Consider the following 19321-nt stretch of genomic DNA (forward strand, 5'->3'; position numbering starts at 1 on the left):
TCAATTTTTTTAAAATTAAACTGCCATATCTTTTTCAAAAATGAATATAATTTTTTTTTATAGGTGCATAATGTCATTACCTACCATTTGATGTATTTTTTTTTATAAATTTGACCATTTACCTACCCACAAGGAGGGATTCAAAATAATTGTAACCTTTAGCTCATAATAAATATTTACTATTAAATAAATAAGTTGATTTTGGGTTATTATAAAAATAAATTAATTTTAAAATGTTTGAGGTTTAAAATATTAATTCACATTTGTTTCTATTTAATGAACAAATAATTTAAAATAAAAAATTCGCCAAAACATTATTCATTTTAAAATTATTCTTAGTTCCGTTTAATTAAAGAAAATAATCCAAGTCCAAAAAAATTAAGTCTCAGAGATTAAGAATCTTGAGTGGAGTGTCGCAAATTTTGTGTATTTTGGAATCACGGGAAAAACTGATTTTAATAGGAAAAAAATAGGTTTTATAATTGACAAGCTAAGTGTAGCGATCACTAGTGTGATATTGGAAACTGTAGATCTTAATTGTTAAATTTGATTAACTGGACTTAATTAAGAACCTACATATAGGTGTTACTTAGAATCTATACAATAATCAGATTTAATTCCCTAGTTTATTGATTATTTTGTGTTTTAAAGAAGGAATCCCCGTTTTGGTAATCTTGTGAGTTCATAATAGGATATAAAGTGCAAAAGATAACATAATATAATATTCTGATATTATAAGTGATAACATAATATTACAGCACATTATTATTATTATCATTATAGTAATAAATAAATTCAAAATTATTCAATCATTGAGAAAAATGAAATAAAAAATTTTTTATTTTAATAATTTCTACAATTTAATTTTAATTTTTTTGATTTAAAGGTATCTTGAAATCATTAGTATCTTCTTGTTATTTAATTTACATAATTCTAAATTAATTGTCTTCTTCAACTTGTGGAAATGAAGTACTTTAACTTTCAGTATGAGCTATCACTTCTAAACAATCTAAATTATCATTATAAACAAAACCTAATTTGTTATTCATAATTAAAGTTCGGTCTATAGTGTAATAAAAACTTTCAAAAATCNTTCTAAACAATCTAAATTATCATTATAAACAAAACCTAATTTGTTGAATCGACTTTATTTTGAAATGATATATTTTTGTCTAAATTCTGATAATTTACAGTTAGCCTTGTATTCATTTCTTCTTCATTAATGAACGGATGGACTCTTTCATCCAAAAATGTTCTTACTTTATGATATTCATCATGTAGATTTTTTATGGTATTATTAGGTGATTCTGATGTTATATGTCGTGATATTACAATGACACGATCGATTACCTCGTAAATATTGTTCTTTATTAAATCAAGATCACCCAACCATCGACTAAAATGAAGTAAAGAATTTTTCATTTTAGTAAGTTCGGCAATAAAAATATTAACTTGGTAATTTAAAGGTGTTTGACACAATTCAGGAATCATCTTTTTGCATAATATACATAATTCTTTTACATAGAATAAATAGAACTTTAATTCCAGTCCATAGTAACAGCTTAATAAAAAATGATACTGTATTACCTTTTCATGGAAATTATTTTCATCAACATATTGATTATTTATGTTTGAAAACCATAATCGACCATTAATAACAATCTTGTCTTCAGTTATTTTGCTTAAAATAATGAACTGTGGATATATAGTAAAAATCTTTTTGAATTCTTCAATACCATCTTTCCAATAAGGATTTGTAAGCATGTTATTTACTTCGTTTACATAATCATTTAGTCTTGATGATTGACAAGTGATATTACTCAGTACGAAAAAAATCAAATATATTTGCAACATACTTATTGAAACAAAACCCTTTTAAAAAGTATATTATAAGATAATGACTAATTTTTAATCCAAAACTTAAACATTAAATATGAATTATTCAATCAATTTAATATTTTTATACAATTGTTGACAAAAAAATCTAAATTTAGTATTTTTTAAAAATAATATTTTTAAACAATGAAAGTACTTAAAAGTTATTAATAATAATATGTAAATAATCAGTAATTATTCCAAAAACCGAAATAATTCAAACTTTGAACATAAATCTATTACGGTAAAGGAATTTTGTGAAGGTGTTGAATCTTCAGTTTCTATATGTGGCTCTCGTAGAATTTCATCACAACAAGACGCTAGCTCTCCTACTCAGACAAACTTAGTATAACTCTAGTTTCTTTCATCTAAATGACCGGAAAAAATTTCAATTTATAAAGTATTATTTTCAGTCTGTTCTCCTGTTATTTGCCAAAATTGTCTTCGATACGGCCACACTAAAAAATTTTGTAGAAGTAAGGCGCGGTATGCGTTTTGTGGTCTTAATGACCATTCTTTCAACAACTGTCCCAAACAAGACAACTCACAACCTGTATGCTTTCATTGTAAAGGTCCACATGAAGCAACGGATTGTTCATGTCCAGAAATGGGCCCATCAAAAAGATTAAAAAAGTTGTGGCTATCGAAAATATGTCTTACAATGACACAACTTTAATTTTAAAAATTTTATTGATAATAAGTCTAAAACTTTTTCTAATTGTGTTTCAGAAAATGTTTGTATTACTAATAATACCAGTGCTCCTCTTTCTTTGGACTCCTTTCCGAGTTTGATGAACATATTCTCTAAAAAAATAAATCTAAAAACTATGAGAATTATAATAAAAATAGCTCTCTTCCTGTCCATACTATACCTCCCGCTTTAAATAACAATAACGTTTGGTCCTCACCTAATGGTCCTTTCCTCGATTACATTTCTAATAATTCATTTGCTCAACATGCTGAAAAATCACGGATTACTCTCTAGCTAGCCAACTCTTCTCGGCTGTTTCGAATATTTTCTCTTCATTACTATTAACCCCATCCACTCTTAACCATCTAATTGAGTCTCACATTCTTAACTTTTTTTCTTCGCCATATTATAACAGTTTATAATAATAAAAATGAAAAAAGTAAATTTTTTTTTTTAACTTTTCTCCTATTTTCTTTATACATAATTACCTAGTTCTATTGTAAGAATTTATAACTATGTTCTTACCACTTATATTACACACGTTTTATTTCCATTTACTTAATTCGTAATACATATTAATTAGCATAGAGGGAATTGCTGATGTGACTGTTCTACTCGTCTTTAGCACGGAGATGCTGACGTCTAACTAAGAAATGGCAGTTGTGTTTTGAGTGGCCGTTATAGACATAGTTTTCAATACTATTACTTTCGTCTTATTTATATTAATTATAACTAAACTTGTTTTATTCAACGACCCGTCTATCGCCAATTGTTATCATAGCTAACCAACTCCGTCTCACTTAGGTAAACCTACTAACCAACTAAAGATCTAAAATATAACTTTACTTTGTCGTTGACATAAAACAATAGTCTAATTTTATTTAATAATCTATCCCCTGTAACTAAGGTACACGATTGCCTGTGTCTCCTTCAGGTAATTAAAACTCATTTAAGGAGATAGGGACGATATTTGGGCAGAAGTCGGGTAGCTTCCGATTCTTGGTTTTGAACAAGATCCTCAACTATTAAACAAGCCCCTAACAGTCCCGCCAGGCAATTCATGACTTTCTAGGCCCGCACGAGTAATGTGCGGCCCGAACTCTTGACGTTTGTCTATAACAAGGCCCAGATAAGTCATGGAGTCCTTAAGCGGGATCTCCACCCCCAGCACGGCGAGCCGTGGAGGAGTCAACTTGTACCTGCCCGTGAACAAGACCACTTCGGTCTTGTTCAGGGCGAGGCTAAGTCCGCTCCCCTCCTGCTGGATCCAGGCGGAGACTGCGCTGAGCGCGCAGTTCACACGAGATCCAGCCTCCTCGGACGAGGCGCCTTCCGCCACCACCAGCGTGTCGTCCGCGTAGCAGACGACATGCACGTGCGGTGGTAGCGGAACGCGGAACACCGCGTCGTACGTGATGTTCCACAGCAGAGGCCCGAGAACTGACCCTTGCGAGACGCCTCCCGTAACAGGTCTGATTCTCGGGTCAGTGGCGCTCTCGTAAGAGATGACCCGATCGCTAAAGTACGACCGGATAGCGTGTATACCGCCCTTTCCAGCACTTCCGCCTCCAGCTGACCGGAAGCCGGTGGACCGCGGAGCTTCCGTATAACGTATAAGTCGTGGTCCACCGACTTCATGAGTTCGGCCCAGCATTTCGCTTTGGCCCGTCTAATGCCAACCGGACACTTGCGATTGTAACGACGGGGACACCAGTGTGACGTCCACCACCGAGCTCGAGGAGTGACCCTCGAACGTCGGGGTGGAGTCCCTGTTGGCCGAGACCAGCCCGAGGGCCGACATCAGGTCCAACAGGTATTTGCCACGCTGATTCGTGTCCGCCGACCCCCAGACCGGGGAGTGGGCGTTAAAATCCACGGCCACGATCTCCCTGCGGCTGGGCGGCGAGTAGCAGCTCAAGACGTCGATACTGTCTATCCACGTTACTACGTAACCGTCGCCGGACTCGATGTCCGCGACCGTTAGGCCGCGGTCCATCACGACGATCGCCGCTCTGCCGGACCGATCTTTGCCACCGGATTTCGCACGGACCACAACAGGCCCGATTTCCGGCAGCACCTTGTCCTCTGGACGGCGGAGGGCGTCCAGCAGTGCTCTCTGCACGTCGCCCTCGTCCGTACATTCCTCTACGTCCAGGAGCATGACGGGCACTGTTATCACCGGACGGTGGACTCGCACGTTATGCTCCTTCAGGGCGCCCTTCAGGCTGTCAGCCTGGTCGCCTGATCCCCGGACCTCCAAAAGGACGGCTCCCGTTCAAGTCCTTCTGGTCCCAGCTAACTGGACACCCAGGGCTTTGAGGTCAACGGCAGCCATCGCGGGCTTTATGACCACGGAGTACCGTTGACCTTCCCTGAGTGGCCCGAACACTACCGCCTCCGTCCTCGGGACTTTGGCTCGAAGCTGGGCAGCTGTCGGGCCCCGAGACGGTGGCGGTGGCTTGGCTTTGGGCCCTCCAGGAACCTCTACTTTGGGAGCCGTCGTAGCCAGCTCCACTTTTTTAGCCCCCTTGCCCTTCACCACCTCTGTCCACATGGTGGTCGGAGCGGGGGCTTGAGCGGTGGCCTAGGGGCTGCGCAGCTGAATGTCAAGGACGCCGCAATGTCCGTAGTCAAACACCCAGCGTCCTTTGCCACTCTCTCCTTCTTCTTCTTCCTCCTCTTTGTCCTCCGCTTCTTAATGGCAGGGACGAGCGGGAGTACGCCCGCAGGCTCCACGCCGCCTTGGAGGGGGGACTCAGTGTTTCCGACGGCTTTGGGTGGTGGGCCATATGTGTCCCACCAGCAGGCCGTCTAGGACGACGCGTCCTGTTTGGTCGCCGGGGTACCAGGACCAGTAGCCGGCGACTTCCGCTCCGGAGTGCGTGTCAGTTGGAGATCGGCAAGGGCCCTAACGCTTTCTATGAGGGCCCTTGCCATCTTCACCACGCGACGATTCGGAGAGTACACCTCCATGACGTCCTCGAGCTGACCCGCCTGCTCTCTGGCCAGGTCCAATCCCGCCAACAGCACCTCGTCGGACCGGCCAATCACCCTATTTGGTGACCTATCAGCGTTGAACAAATCAATTGCCGTCAGGGCCACCAGCTTGGGCTTTTTAGCCAGTACCAGCGCAGGCGTTGCCGGCATGGGGACCGCAGCGCTGGGCGGTGAAACCTCCAGCGTGATGGTGACGGGGTCGAGGGTCGGAGAAATCTCCTTCCTTTTGGGACGGAGGGAATCATCCTCCCCCAGATCCGCCACCTCACCAACAACAACAGAGGTCGAACCCGAGTTGTTTCCCACACTTACCAAATCACCCCTAGAAGCACCACGCAACCTCTCCAAAATGGAGGGCTTCGCTTTTGCTTCTGAGGAAGTGGCCGATACCATAACCAGTCCAATGTCCGCGCAATCCGTTGCCAATACCATCCTGGCTATTTCACCGGTGGGAGTGGCTTGGTCACCACCACTCCCTGCAGTCATAGTACCAACCCCGTGGTTGGCTGCAGGAGCCTGCCTCAACACTCCTGCATTTGACGTGTATTCGTTTGATAACGACACCTGGTGAGTACACCCCCCACCAACCGCCGGCACTGGGGCATCCGAATCCCCTGATGCAGTAACTTTAACTCCGTTCGTTGCCATTTCATAAATTTATATGATTTGAGGAGGTTGCCCTCATAGCCAGTCCCTCTGGCCAGAAGGCGGCTAACTTCACTGGTTGTGTTACCATTATTCTCCGTTCTCACACAAACGCTACCGCTTATTCGTCCATAAGGGCTTATTTCACGGCTACCCTGTATATCTACAGGATTAACGTTTCGGAGGCTCGCTGTCCGCGACCGCTTATTCGTCAGTCCAAATTAATGGACTGCTTATTTCGCGGCTAACTTGCATATCTGCAGGCCGTTCCTCTATCCGCAACCTGAGGACGCGCCCGATTCCCCAAGCTAGAGAAACTGCGCTCGTGCCGACGTTTCGTAGCCCCGTAGAGCCCGATCACACTGACACTGTAGCGCAGCGCAACGGGCCGCGTCGGCCACCTCCTGGGTGGTGAATTCCTCCACAGACACGTCGTCCCCGAACGCTGGAGGAGGCAGAGGTGGATGTGTCGGAAAGAGCGTGTCTACCTTTATGTTATTCGAAATTTTTAAATTGCTTTCTAATAACTCTTTAATTTCAGGTGATCTTAATAGTCACCATCCTGCATGGGGATCATTAAATTCTAATTTTAGAGGTAATATTATCCATTCAACTATAACCCAACAAAACTACTACGTATTTAATACAGGTGTACATACCAGAGTTAACCGTCGGCCTTTTTGCCGATACCGCTGTTGACCTATCTATCTGCTCTTCAAATATTTTACTAGCCTCTTCCTGGTCTGTTTTATGTGATCCTCATGGTAGTAATCACTACTCTATTATAATTTATCTTTCTGGACAATTAACTCATTCCTCAGGTCATATTGAAAATAATTCGCTTCCTGACAATCCTAATAGTTTCTCGTTTAATTTAAATTCAGCTGACTTGACTACTTTTTCTCTTCTTATCGGTACCTTTCTTGATTCGTGATCTCTATCCTCTTCTCCTATTGATAAATACAAAAACTTTGTTGATATTTTACTGAGAGCTGTCAAACTTTCCATCCCAACTAAACGCTTGTCTAATAAACATTTCAATTCTCCTCCCCCTTGATGGAATTCTTTCTTATAATAGATCCTTTTATTTCCAAAAATATAGAGAGTCAGGTTTTCTTCATGACTTTATGTTGTATCAAAAATCTATATCAAATATCACTAAAATTTTAAAAAAGCTAAGAAAGACTCATAATAAATATGTGCTCTAAGTTCCACCCTTCCTCGTCTATCTTTGAATTTTGGGCCTTAGCTAAAAAATTTAAAAAATGTATGATCCGCCTCTCATCAGCTACCAATACCTCTAGAAAGTCCACTGCAGCTGACTTAGATAGTATTTATCTTATAATGCTGAAACACCTACCAATTAAAGCATTTGATATACTCATATCTATTTTAAATGATTTATGGCTTAATAATATCATCCCTGAATTCTAGAAAACTTTTAAAGTCATTCCTATTCCTAAAAGTGGTGCTTCAAACCCTACATACCGTTCTATTGTTCTTTGTTTACTTTATGCAAAATAACTGAGTTTATTTTAAAAATTCGCCTCGATTGGAGAAGCCAATTCTCTACTATCAAATAACATGTTTGGCTTTCGACGTGGTGTAGGCACTATGGAAAACTTCCTCAAGGTAGTTGTCTCAGTCTGATTCTTTTTAAAGCTATAATAATGCTTTGTATTGAAAGCTATATAAAAAAAAAAATTATAGTCCAAATAATATAGTTGTAGGAAACAAATTAATGTAGTGTATAATTTTATTGTTTATTTATGACTAGAAAAAAATTAAGTTGGGTATAATATTTGGAGTGGAGCGAGTAAAACATTTTTTGGTCTTTGGAATTTGAATGCCCTTCATATATTTCATAACATTATTTGTACTCATGGTGACGTGAGTGTTTTTTACATTTTTCATAAGAAGAAAAAAATGTATTATGGAGTATTTCCTATTCTAGATTTTGTTAATTGCTTCTTTACTTTTAGTTACATATTACTTTCGAATTATTAACTTAAAGTATGGTAGTTTATAAATCACACCAACTGACAAAATAAAAACTATATTTGACGATAAGGTCATAATTGACATTAAAAATTGCGTATCTGCGAATAGTGACGTTGTTAAAAAGCACTGAACTGTCTATATTTGTTTTGTTTCATATGTTATAAATAAATATTAAATCAAAATTCGAAACATTAAAGTTTTATATGTAATAAATAAATGAGGTTATATTAAAAATTCAAATGCCATTCATTATTAAAATAAAACCTCAAACATTTTATTAAATTTAAAATGCGTTCTCATTAGAAAAAGCTGCCACCCTAACAATACAAAAGGGATGAACTTAAGAAGTATTACATATATAATAATTCGAGAATAATATGTAACTAAAAGTAACCAAAAAAAAATGTCAATGTTATTTTTAATTTACGAGTATTTGAGTGAGTTATGATAAAAAAATTACTCTGTATAGATTCAGTCAGATTATTGTACATCGAATCTAAAATATCATTCAGATACACGTTCCCTTAAGCGTATAGATGAAATATATTTTCACTATTTTTTATCTAGATATTATAACTACATGAAATATAATTTATTATTTAAATATAATTTAAATTCTGATCAAAATTGCTTCTTATGCATAAGAATAAAACACATTAAGTGATATTGTAGATTTTCATAACTTGAAGCACATTTGTTTTTTCTGTACGTGTTTATTGTTTTGGAAAAAATTATTTTTGATGATATCTGAATTTTTGTTAAATCAATAGTAACTCAACTTTTATGCATTTCTTATTGTCTCGTGCATCCTTCAACAATCAAATGAGTCTATTTATTATATTCAGTTAAAGAACCCTTTTTCAATGTATAAATAAAATCATGAAATTCCTAAAAAAATGTGAAGCAAATGAAATCTAGACGATGACTATGTGCGTCTCTAGAAGGGTTATAAGAAGGATATTAGGAGTGATCCAAGAGTGGACGCGCTTGACCTATTTCGATCGAACTCCAAGACGTACACGTCGCATTCGTCGTTTGGTTCTCGCGAGCTACATTAATTTAACACCATAGAATAATTATAAATATATTAATCAATATTTAAGCTGGTGTTTATTAAATAAGAACAATATCTCTCCGTAACCTTCACGTAATGTAATTACATTAATTAATATTAACAAATATAGAACTCGAAAAACACACCCTTAGAAAAATAACAAAGATAGTTCTTTATATTCGATACCCCTTTCCCTTTAACATATTTCTTGGTTTTCGACACAAAGACGAATTGTACTGCAGTGTTAACGTTTACTATGTATAATTTATATATATATATATATACAGAGACATGATCGCATTGCATTTCCGGCTTTACCGCTTGATGACAACTGCGATACAGCTTCCTATCCTCGACCGATAGGTGGCGCGACGCTGAGTGACTGCTGGTGACGAGAACCTGTCCGGCGATGTATTAATATGACTAACACTTTTGATTTTCTCACGGAATTTTAGCGAGGACTTGTTTATGTATTTTCTTACAAATATATATTGTCACTAATATTTAGTATTAATCCCGAATAACTGCAATTTGGAAGTGTTATTGATGTGCTAAATACCATTGAGCGAGGTACTTTTAAGACTATCTCTAGCGGATCAAACGTCTCAATTTTTGAAAACTTTGAGATGCTATTGATGTGTTAAATTTCGACTCGGGATTATTTATTTATCACACCGCAATCTTGACTTCGATAAACAAAGTGATCCGTTAACTATGCCTCACGTAATATTTTAAAAAATACAAGTATTATAAACAATTTTTTTTTTTTTTTAATAATTATGGATCTTTGATGAGCTATATCACAAGAAAAATTAAATTTCTATCATTATTTAATATCAGTAAATCATTTTTGCACACTTTTTCAATTTAATATATGTAAATGTTCTGAAAATATTGACACTTTTATTTATTCTTAAATTAAAGCTTATATTATATACTTTACTATGAAAAAGAAAATCGAAATATAGATTTTCTTTTTGAAGAAAATGGCTACCGTATTCAAAAATATGCTATTTTTGTGTTAAAATTCTAGGTTTTTTATTTTATTTTATTTTAAAATACCTTACAAAGGGAATACACTGACATTCATGAATACTATATAATTTAATTTACATAGAATATAAAGTTAAACTTATTTAAATTTTTTTTGCTTTTTTTAAGTCGTAAAAAGAACTTTAAAATTTCAATTAGCTTAAATTGCCAATTTTATAAACCGATGAAAGTAACGAACCGTTGCCGAATCGGTAACAATTGTTACTTCACACTTAGGGTACGAGGTGAACCAGTTTGTTTTACGTCCGTATGTAGCCACTTTGATAAGTATCAACACGAAGAGTCAAAGTAAATAATACAATGTAACGTTTACTGATGAGTACTGATCAATTATGCAGTGATCATTTTTATATTATAAAATATATAAGTAATTATAAATTAATGAAAGTAATATAAGGTTATAGAGTATTTAGTATTAATAAAGTAACAAAACATCATTAAAATATAACTATAAACTAAAATGTACTTAACTATTAACATATAATATGTGGTGAATAGCTGAGAAAATATTAAATAACTTCGATATTAGTACAGTATAAGGTTTTAACACAGTAGTAAGCAATTTTAAAATTCTTAAGTAATATAATAATGTTGCATAAAAAGAAAATGCAGGATAAGCAAATTAATAATGGTGGTAAAAAGAAAATATAAAGAGAAACGTGCAAAGTAAAAGGGATTGGAAGTTATGACTATGAAACGTCTAGTTATGGGTCAGGACGTTTGGTGCGTGTAACTTTGTATTTTGAACGACTTAATTTATATTGTGTTACATTTTTATATTGTATTTTGATTTTGTGTTTATTACGTTCCATAAATAAAAGATAACCTTTCAAAAACCTGCATTAAGTGTAAATATTTTATATCCACCGTGTTATTAAAATTGTGTGTGGGTGTGCAGCAAGAGTCAAGGTTGGACTGCTGGTCCTTTAGTCGATCTTAAAAATTAGTGTGCGTTCTTGCTAGTTTTTGGGCTTAACCGTCCTTTAGTAGGTACAGTGAAAAATAGAGCTCTGTATGGTTTGGTTTGAACCGGTCCGGACTGAACCGGACTAGACCACGGTTCGGTCTTATACTTCAAATAATAAATAGGTCTGGTCCTAGTTGGTCTATAGTTAAAAATTACAGATCCTTTTTTTTACGGTCCCATAAAAAGTTCATCGGTTCGGTCCTGGTCTTTAAAAGAATACAAGGGCCCGGTCTCGTTCCGTCTTCAAAATGAGATAATGGTTCATTTTTAAAAGCTGTATAGTATTGTAAATATATTTGTATAATGAATTATTATATAAAAACTATATATTGTTGCATTGGGCATTATTGCTATTAGTAGAAACTCGCGTGATATAATAAAAAAAAAACCAGCACAGTGGGGTCGCGGCATACTGGGGATGTTGCATAGTTGGGTCCAGTATAGATTTAATCTGACAGTGATTAAAATCACTATCATAAGAAACGCTTCGATGCAAATCAGTAGATAGTGTTTAATTCAAAGAAATTGGTGGATAATTACAAAAGCTACATTATCTGCTAGTTTCTTATTAATACCCTGATTAAGATAAAGTATGTCGAATGAAAAAGGGATTATTAAAAAATATTATTTCTCATAAAAAAATTGTGTTGATTCGTACACTTTTCAATGAGTTATAGCATTATAAAGTTAAAAATGTAACCAACCCAACCCAACATCAACTCCTATTTCCTTAATTATATCCAGATTAGTAATTATTTTAATTATATATTATATAATTTTTATAATTAATTATTTTCAAATTATTATTGATTTTTAATATGTTAAAAGTAATCATTTTGAACCTACTTCTTTTTGTTCTTTAAAGTGAAAGTTTTAATAAAAAAAAAATGAATTTATTACCATAACTTTTAACTCAACTTGCAAGTTTGAAATAAATATTATTAAATAGAAAAAAATGAAATTGGTAGATTATTTCAAAAACAACAATAACACTTATTCCCTTAATTTTACCCCGATTTATAACTATAATATATGAATACATAATAATTACAGTAATTAAATTGAGTATGAAAGTGGTATTCAATAATATAATATTGTAATTTTTACGGAGATATTATAAAAATAAAAAGGAGTTGTATATTCATATACTTTTAATGCGTATACAAATTTAAAGGAATTTATGCAATACTTTTTAATAAAAAAATTTTGTTACTTATGAATAAATACACTAAACAAAAGGAACTTTCATCAGAAAAAAAATATACTTTTCTAAATAAACTTTTCGTGATGTTTTCAAATGTGCAATTAAACTTTTTCTATTACTTCTAAGTTTTAATATTATTACTTATTATTAAAAAATAAGTATTTACATATAAAAAAAAATAATTAAGAACAAAAAAAATTGTATTAAATTAATACTGATTTTGATTTTTAATATGTTAAAGGTAATCATTTTGAACCTATTTTTTATTGTCTTTTAAAGTGAAAGTTTTAATGAAAAATACCTTCTCAGCTTCGCATCGAAGCTAAAAAATGAATTTGTTACCATAACTTATAGTTCAACTTGCAAGTTTGAAATTGACATTATTAAATTGAAAAAAATGAAATTTTTAAGATTAATATGCAATCTGGAAATTTTATAATTACTAATTACAGTACATTTGTCAGAAAAATTCGATTTTTTTACATTTTTATCGTAATAGATAACTGAAATAGAAAGAATAGTAATCATATCCTAATAACTTTTGGTGTTTAAAAAAATTCTGCAATTGAAATATTCAGAACTTAATTAATTTTAATAATTTACTTTAATTAAATGAACCAATCAAACCAAAGTAGTTAAAAAGATTTACTCAATTGAGCATATTATCAAAAATATAATTATAATTGTAAAACTCCATCGTTAACTTCAGGTGAAACTAAAAATCATTTTTTTTTTAAATTTATGATTTATATAGCAAAATATTACTAAAAAATTTGGCATATTATAGACTGGTAGTAGCACACAGAAATAGAGTTAAAAAATTAATAAATTATAAAGTAAAATTATTTACTTTTGTAGTTGAATACTTTTATCATATCAAATTTAATTCGACAATAAATAATTTAAGAATATTAAAAATTAATGATTTTAATTGTTTGTATGGACAAATCTAGTTAAGCTACTTTTTATTTGAATAAGGAATATTTTTTTGATTTTTAAGAGTAATAACTTAAACTAATCATTAACTTAAATATCATAAACTTAAATGAATCATTTGACGTATCGTTGAAAAAAGTAGGTCTAGTGAGGGTTGGCAAAATAAATCGTAGCCAGAAAAAGAACCACATAGTAAAATAATATTAACATGAATATCAATTTCTTCTCACGAGGGGAGACTATAGTGATAAGATCCTTTATATTTATTGAAATTATTGAATCTAAATGAGATAAATATCAAATGATTTGAAAATTCTATTCTAACTCAAAAAAAAAATGCAAAATTTTAGAAGCCACAAACGGATTTGAACCTCGTACCCTAGGCGTTAAAGATCAAGGTGTTACCCATTCGGCAACTATTCGTTGATTTTTGTTGCATGATAAAATTGGCTATTTAAGCTAACTCAAATTTAAAAATTACTTTTTCGACTTTAAAAAAGTAAAAAATGTTAATAAGTATAATATCATATGTCTTATGAACTTTATTCTATGTCAATGAAATTATATAATATTCATGAAAGTCAGTTTATTCCCCTAATAAAATATTTTAAAATAAAATAAAATACAAAACCTAGAATTTTAATAAAAAATAGCATATTTTTCAATATGGTAGCCTTTTGCGCATAGAAGATAGGTCGTCGGGACAAATTTTTTTTTTTCATTTAGTAGTACATAAAATAAGCTTTAATTTGATATATGTTTAAAGGACGCAGTATTTCCGGAACATTTTCAAAAATTAAGTTGAAAAAGTTAGTTTTTGTAAAAAAGTTGCTATTTTAAATCCCCCCTGTGAGCAGAATAAGTGTTAGATTTTCAAAAAAAAATGATATCAAATGAAAGAAAATTACCTAAGGTTTCAATATAAAGAAATATTATTTTGATTAGTTAATATTTGAAAAAGTTATGGCAGTTTTAAGTACAAAAAACATCGTTATAAAAGGTGATTTTTATCGCAAATATTACATTTTTTTTATAATTTCGACAGCCATTTGCACATAGAAGATAAGGTGTCGGGACAAATTTTTTTTTTTCATTTTATAGTACATAAAAAAAGCTTTAATTTGATATATGTTTAAAGGACGCAGTATTTCCGGAACATTTTCAAAAGTTCAGTTGAAAAAGTTCTATTTTTTATACAATGTTTCAAAGTTTGAACCCCCCCTATATAAGGGGAAATTGTCTAATTTTAATAAAAAGTATGTCAAATGGAAGATGTACTTATAATGTATTTAGAAAAAAAAAAATTGTGCTGATACATGCATTTTTCGAAAAGTTATAGCATTTTTAAGTTGAAAATTAAAAATTGAAAATCGAAAATTTTAACACAAAAATAGTGTTTTTTTAACTACGGCAACCGTTTACATGCAGAAGATAAAGTGTCGGGACAAATTTTTTTTTTTCATTTTATAGTACATAAAATAAGCTTTAATTTGATATATGTTTAAAGGACGCAGTATTTCCGGAACATTTTCAAAAATTAAGTTGAAAAAGTTAGTTTTTGTAAAAAAGTTGCAATTTTAAATCCCCCCCCATGAGCAGGTTAAGTGTTAAATTTTCAAAAAAATTATATCAAATGAAAGGAAAATATCTAAGGTTTTAGTTTAAAAAAAAATTATGTTGATTTGTTGATTTTTGAAAAAGTTATGGAAGTTTTAAGAAAAAAAAGTGAAAAAAATGACAAAATTTGTCGATTTTTAAATTTGTAATTTTTTTGGATATTTCCCCCATTTGCGGGGAACGAGGGAAAATTTTTAAATTTTTAAGGGTAATGTCTTCAACTAGATACAATTTGTGATCTTTTAACGTATTGTTAAAAGAAATCGGTCCAGTGAGAGCTGAGAAAAAGTAGTGACAGACACAAAAAAAATATAAAAAAAAACACATCATGGTAAAATTAATACCTTCTCAGCTTCGCATCGAAGCTAAAATCATAATTTTTATGGTGATAGGTTTAAAATTTTTAAATTATAGTGAACGATAATAACACTTACTAAAAGTTAATACAATAAATGTCACATAAAAGCTGAATTCTTTGAACCCACATGGCAATAGATTTTCCAGGGATCCTGAAATTTGATTTAAAATCATGGTGCATAATGTACTGCTTTCTTAGAAATTTCAATCGTTAAGTGTATATATTATTTCATCATTTTTCTGCACATTTTGGAATAAACTGATCGTTTTTATTGACTATAATTATGTCTAGACATATAAAGACTATTACGACCCATCTATTACACAATATTATTTTAATTCAGTTAAGACTTAAAACCATGTTTTTAAAGAATTACCCTTGTATTAATAACAATAGTACATTTATGAGGCTTTGTAAATTACGTTGGATAAATAAAGTTTGAAAAATATCAACCAACATAATCATCTAGCATTATTTCTTTATCATCAACGAAAGATGACAGTTGTTTTCAGCTTGTAAGTATTCTTTCTTATAAAATAAATATTGAATTATTTAAAAAATAGTATAATAAAAATAAGCACATATGCTATTTAAAAAAGATAGAAAATTACTTTGTTTTGTACAACGTTATATTGATATGCGTGTACTTTTTGTTATAAAATTAAACGTAAAATATTTATCGATGTAAAATAATTATCTAATAACAACTTTTTGAACCAAAAATGTCACTTAGGCTAAATAAACTAATGGCTTTTACTTCATATTTTAAGAAAAGCTTATTCAAATATATGGTAATTATATAATTATTAAATGTAATTATATAATTAAAAGTCATGATACAAATAGTCAGATTTAATTACCCCATATGTAAGGCAATATTTTTTTCGATTAAATTAATTTTATGGTATGAAAAAAATTGAGATTTCCATTTGGCATTCGAAATGGTAGCACAAAATTAATTTTTCGTTAAAAATTGCTCAACAATGAATCGTTAATGCAAAAAAAAAAAAATGATTAACAATAATAATTTCAAAACTATTTCGTAAGGCATAGTTAAGAAATCACTCTGTATATATAAACTAAATATGCTGAATTCTGTATAATACGAATTCAAAATTATTAGAGTCTAAGATATTTTTGAGTTAATGAAATATATTAATAGCCTATACAGGCGATTCATTTAATATAAACCACTAAATTACACACAAAATAAAAATAATTATAATTAAAAAAAAAAATTTTAGTCTTATTTTTTTTTTTTTAGAATATTTTTAGAATCATGAATAAATCTCAACAAATTCGCGAGTTCTGAAACTGAACTTCGGCGAGCTCTATTGATGATGATTTTTTAAATAATTCTATTATTCCTTCTAACTTAGAGAATACTACTCAATCAACAATAAATTTAGAAAAAAATCCAGCATTTACTATCTCTAGATATACTGTTAAAAGAAAATTATTGAATGATTCTGGTGATTATACTTTGTTTCCTCATGAGGGAAAAAGTAGTGTATATTTTTAATATTTTAAAAATAATCAATGCAAAATATCTTTTTAACCTATTATATTAGTATTTCAAAATAAAATAAAATACAAAAATGAGAATTTCAACAGTATACAGTTGTTATTTTCACCATGTAAACAAAATAAAGTCCAAATTTTTTTTTTCCGTAAGTTCATTACATAAGCCTTAATTTAAGATATATATAAATATGCCATTATTCCCGGAAATTTTCCCGCAAAAGTTAAGTTGAAAAAGTTCTCATTTTGAATCACCCCTAGTTAGTAAAGGTCATATATATAAAAAAAAACTGAGCACAGGGGGTTTGCGGCACAGTGGTGACGTAGCATAGTTAGATCAAGTATAATGATATCTAACAGTGATTATAATCACTATAAAAAAAAACGCTTCGATGCAAATCTTTAGAAAGTGTTTAAGTTTAAAAAATATATAAAGAAAATAACAAATATAAAAATCACCATTTTAATGTATTATATTATACGTTGTATAACAGTAGATTTTTACAGAATAAGAAATTTTATTCAATAAAAATTTAAAGAAATATAAAATAAATTTCATTAATTTCCCAAAAGTACACACTTATACTTTTATTTTATTTTTTAATATAAAAGTAAATTAAACAAAAAATAGTACCTTCTTGGTTTTTGTTAGTTTACTCAATTATTTCCAATATCAATTTTATTATCGATACAAATTTTTACTCAAAAACCCAGCACAGTGGTGACGTGGCATAGATGGATCAAGTATAATGATATCTGACAATGATAATAATCACTATCAAAAAAAAAAAAGCTTCGATGCAAATCTTTAGATAGTGTTTAATTTTAAAAAATTGGTGGATTATTCCAAAAGCTACATGATCTACTAGTTCCTTAATAATATCCTGATTAAGATAAAGTATGTCGAATGAAAAAGGGATTATTAAAAAATTTTATTTTTCATAGAAAAATTATGTTGATCCATACACTTTTCAATAAGTTATAGCGTTATAAAGTTAAAAATGTAAAAAATAAAATCGAGAATTTATACAATAATAGCATTTGGTAGCCATTTTCNGTAAAAAATAAAATCGAGAATTTATACAATAAAGACAAAATAAAGTTCGACATTTTTTTTTTCCATAATAAAGTACATTACATTAGCTTTAATTTAAGATATATATAAAAGTGTCAGTATTTCCGGAACACTATCAAAAGTTAAATTAAAAAAGTTAATTTTTTGTGAAGAAGTTGTCATTTTGAATTCCTCCCTGTGGTCGAATATACCAAATGATAGGTAAAGACATCAAACATCTATAAAAATATTTTTTTTATTAACTTTGGAGTTCGCTATCTCCATGTAAACAAAATGTAAAAGTTTGACTGGGATAGTTCACCTCTAATATACAGAAATTTTGATGTAAAAATTATTTTTTAAGTAATATTTGAATATGTGTTGTTTCTTTTTTCAGTAGCGATGTCGAGCAATCAAAACCAACAGAAATACTCTATCGTCGAAAATCAAAAATTGTCAACACGGGTATAATAGACAAATTTGAATTACTTATAAGCTTTATGTAATCTAAAATGAAGTCCGAATTTTTTTTTTCTTCATACAAAAGTATGTTATATAAGCTTTAATTTAAGGCATATATAAAAGTGTCTTTGTTTCCAGAAGAATTTCAAAAATTAAGTTAAAAAAGTTCTACTTTCTATATGCATTTCTTAGTTATGAACCATCCTCTTGTATTAAGAGAAATAGTACGATTAAAAATCCATACTTTTTTTAAAATGTTCACAAAAAAATATCAAATGATAGGTAAATTCCTAAGGTATTTATAAAAATGAATTATAGTGATTCGTCATTTTTCAGTAAATTATGACAGTTTAAAGAAAAAAATGTCGAAATTTACAGATTTTAAAAATCGTAATTTTTTTTAGAGATTATCCCCATTTAAGGGGAACGAGGGAAATTTTTTCAAAAATTTGAGGGTAATGTCTTCGACCAAATACGATATGTGATCTTTTGACGTATCGCTGAAAGAAATCGGTTTGGTGAGAGCTGAGAAAAAGTGGAAACAGACACAAAAAAAAATCACATCATAGTAAAATTAATATCTTATCAGCTTCTCATCGAAGCTAAAAAAATACACTTTTTTCGGAATGGGATGACGTTTCAAGTGTAGAAATTTCAGAAAGTCTCTTTAAATATAAAAAGGCGTTGAAAGAATACAAAAATAAATACTTTGACGTTCACGAAGACAATTTATAACAATATTGTGTAGGCATTGGTTGGTGGCACTGGCCACAACCCTTATCATTATTATGTTATGTTATATATTATGCAATGTTAATATTACGAAATAATTATTATGACGTTGATGTTAATTTTTTTATGAAAATACAATTAAGTTTTTTTAAAA

General features: G+C 31.5%; 1 long non-coding RNA gene across 1 annotated transcript; it reads right to left on the minus strand.

The window, feature by feature from the left end:
- Window positions 1–812: 812 nt before the first annotated feature.
- Window positions 813–1912, minus strand: LOC126907724 (uncharacterized). The gene is made up of 2 exons (XR_007704602.1): window positions 1129–1912; window positions 813–1033 (listed from the first exon to the last, which is right to left on the minus strand). It is a non-coding gene; the product is annotated as an uncharacterized LOC126907724 (long non-coding RNA).
- Between the last annotated feature and the right edge of the window lie 17409 nt (window positions 1913–19321).

Source organism: Daktulosphaira vitifoliae, unplaced genomic scaffold, assembly GCF_025091365.1.
Source record: "Daktulosphaira vitifoliae isolate Bord-2020 unplaced genomic scaffold, ASM2509136v1 Scaffold_5, whole genome shotgun sequence".
Classification (NCBI taxonomy): Eukaryota; Metazoa; Arthropoda; class Insecta; order Hemiptera; family Phylloxeridae; genus Daktulosphaira; species Daktulosphaira vitifoliae.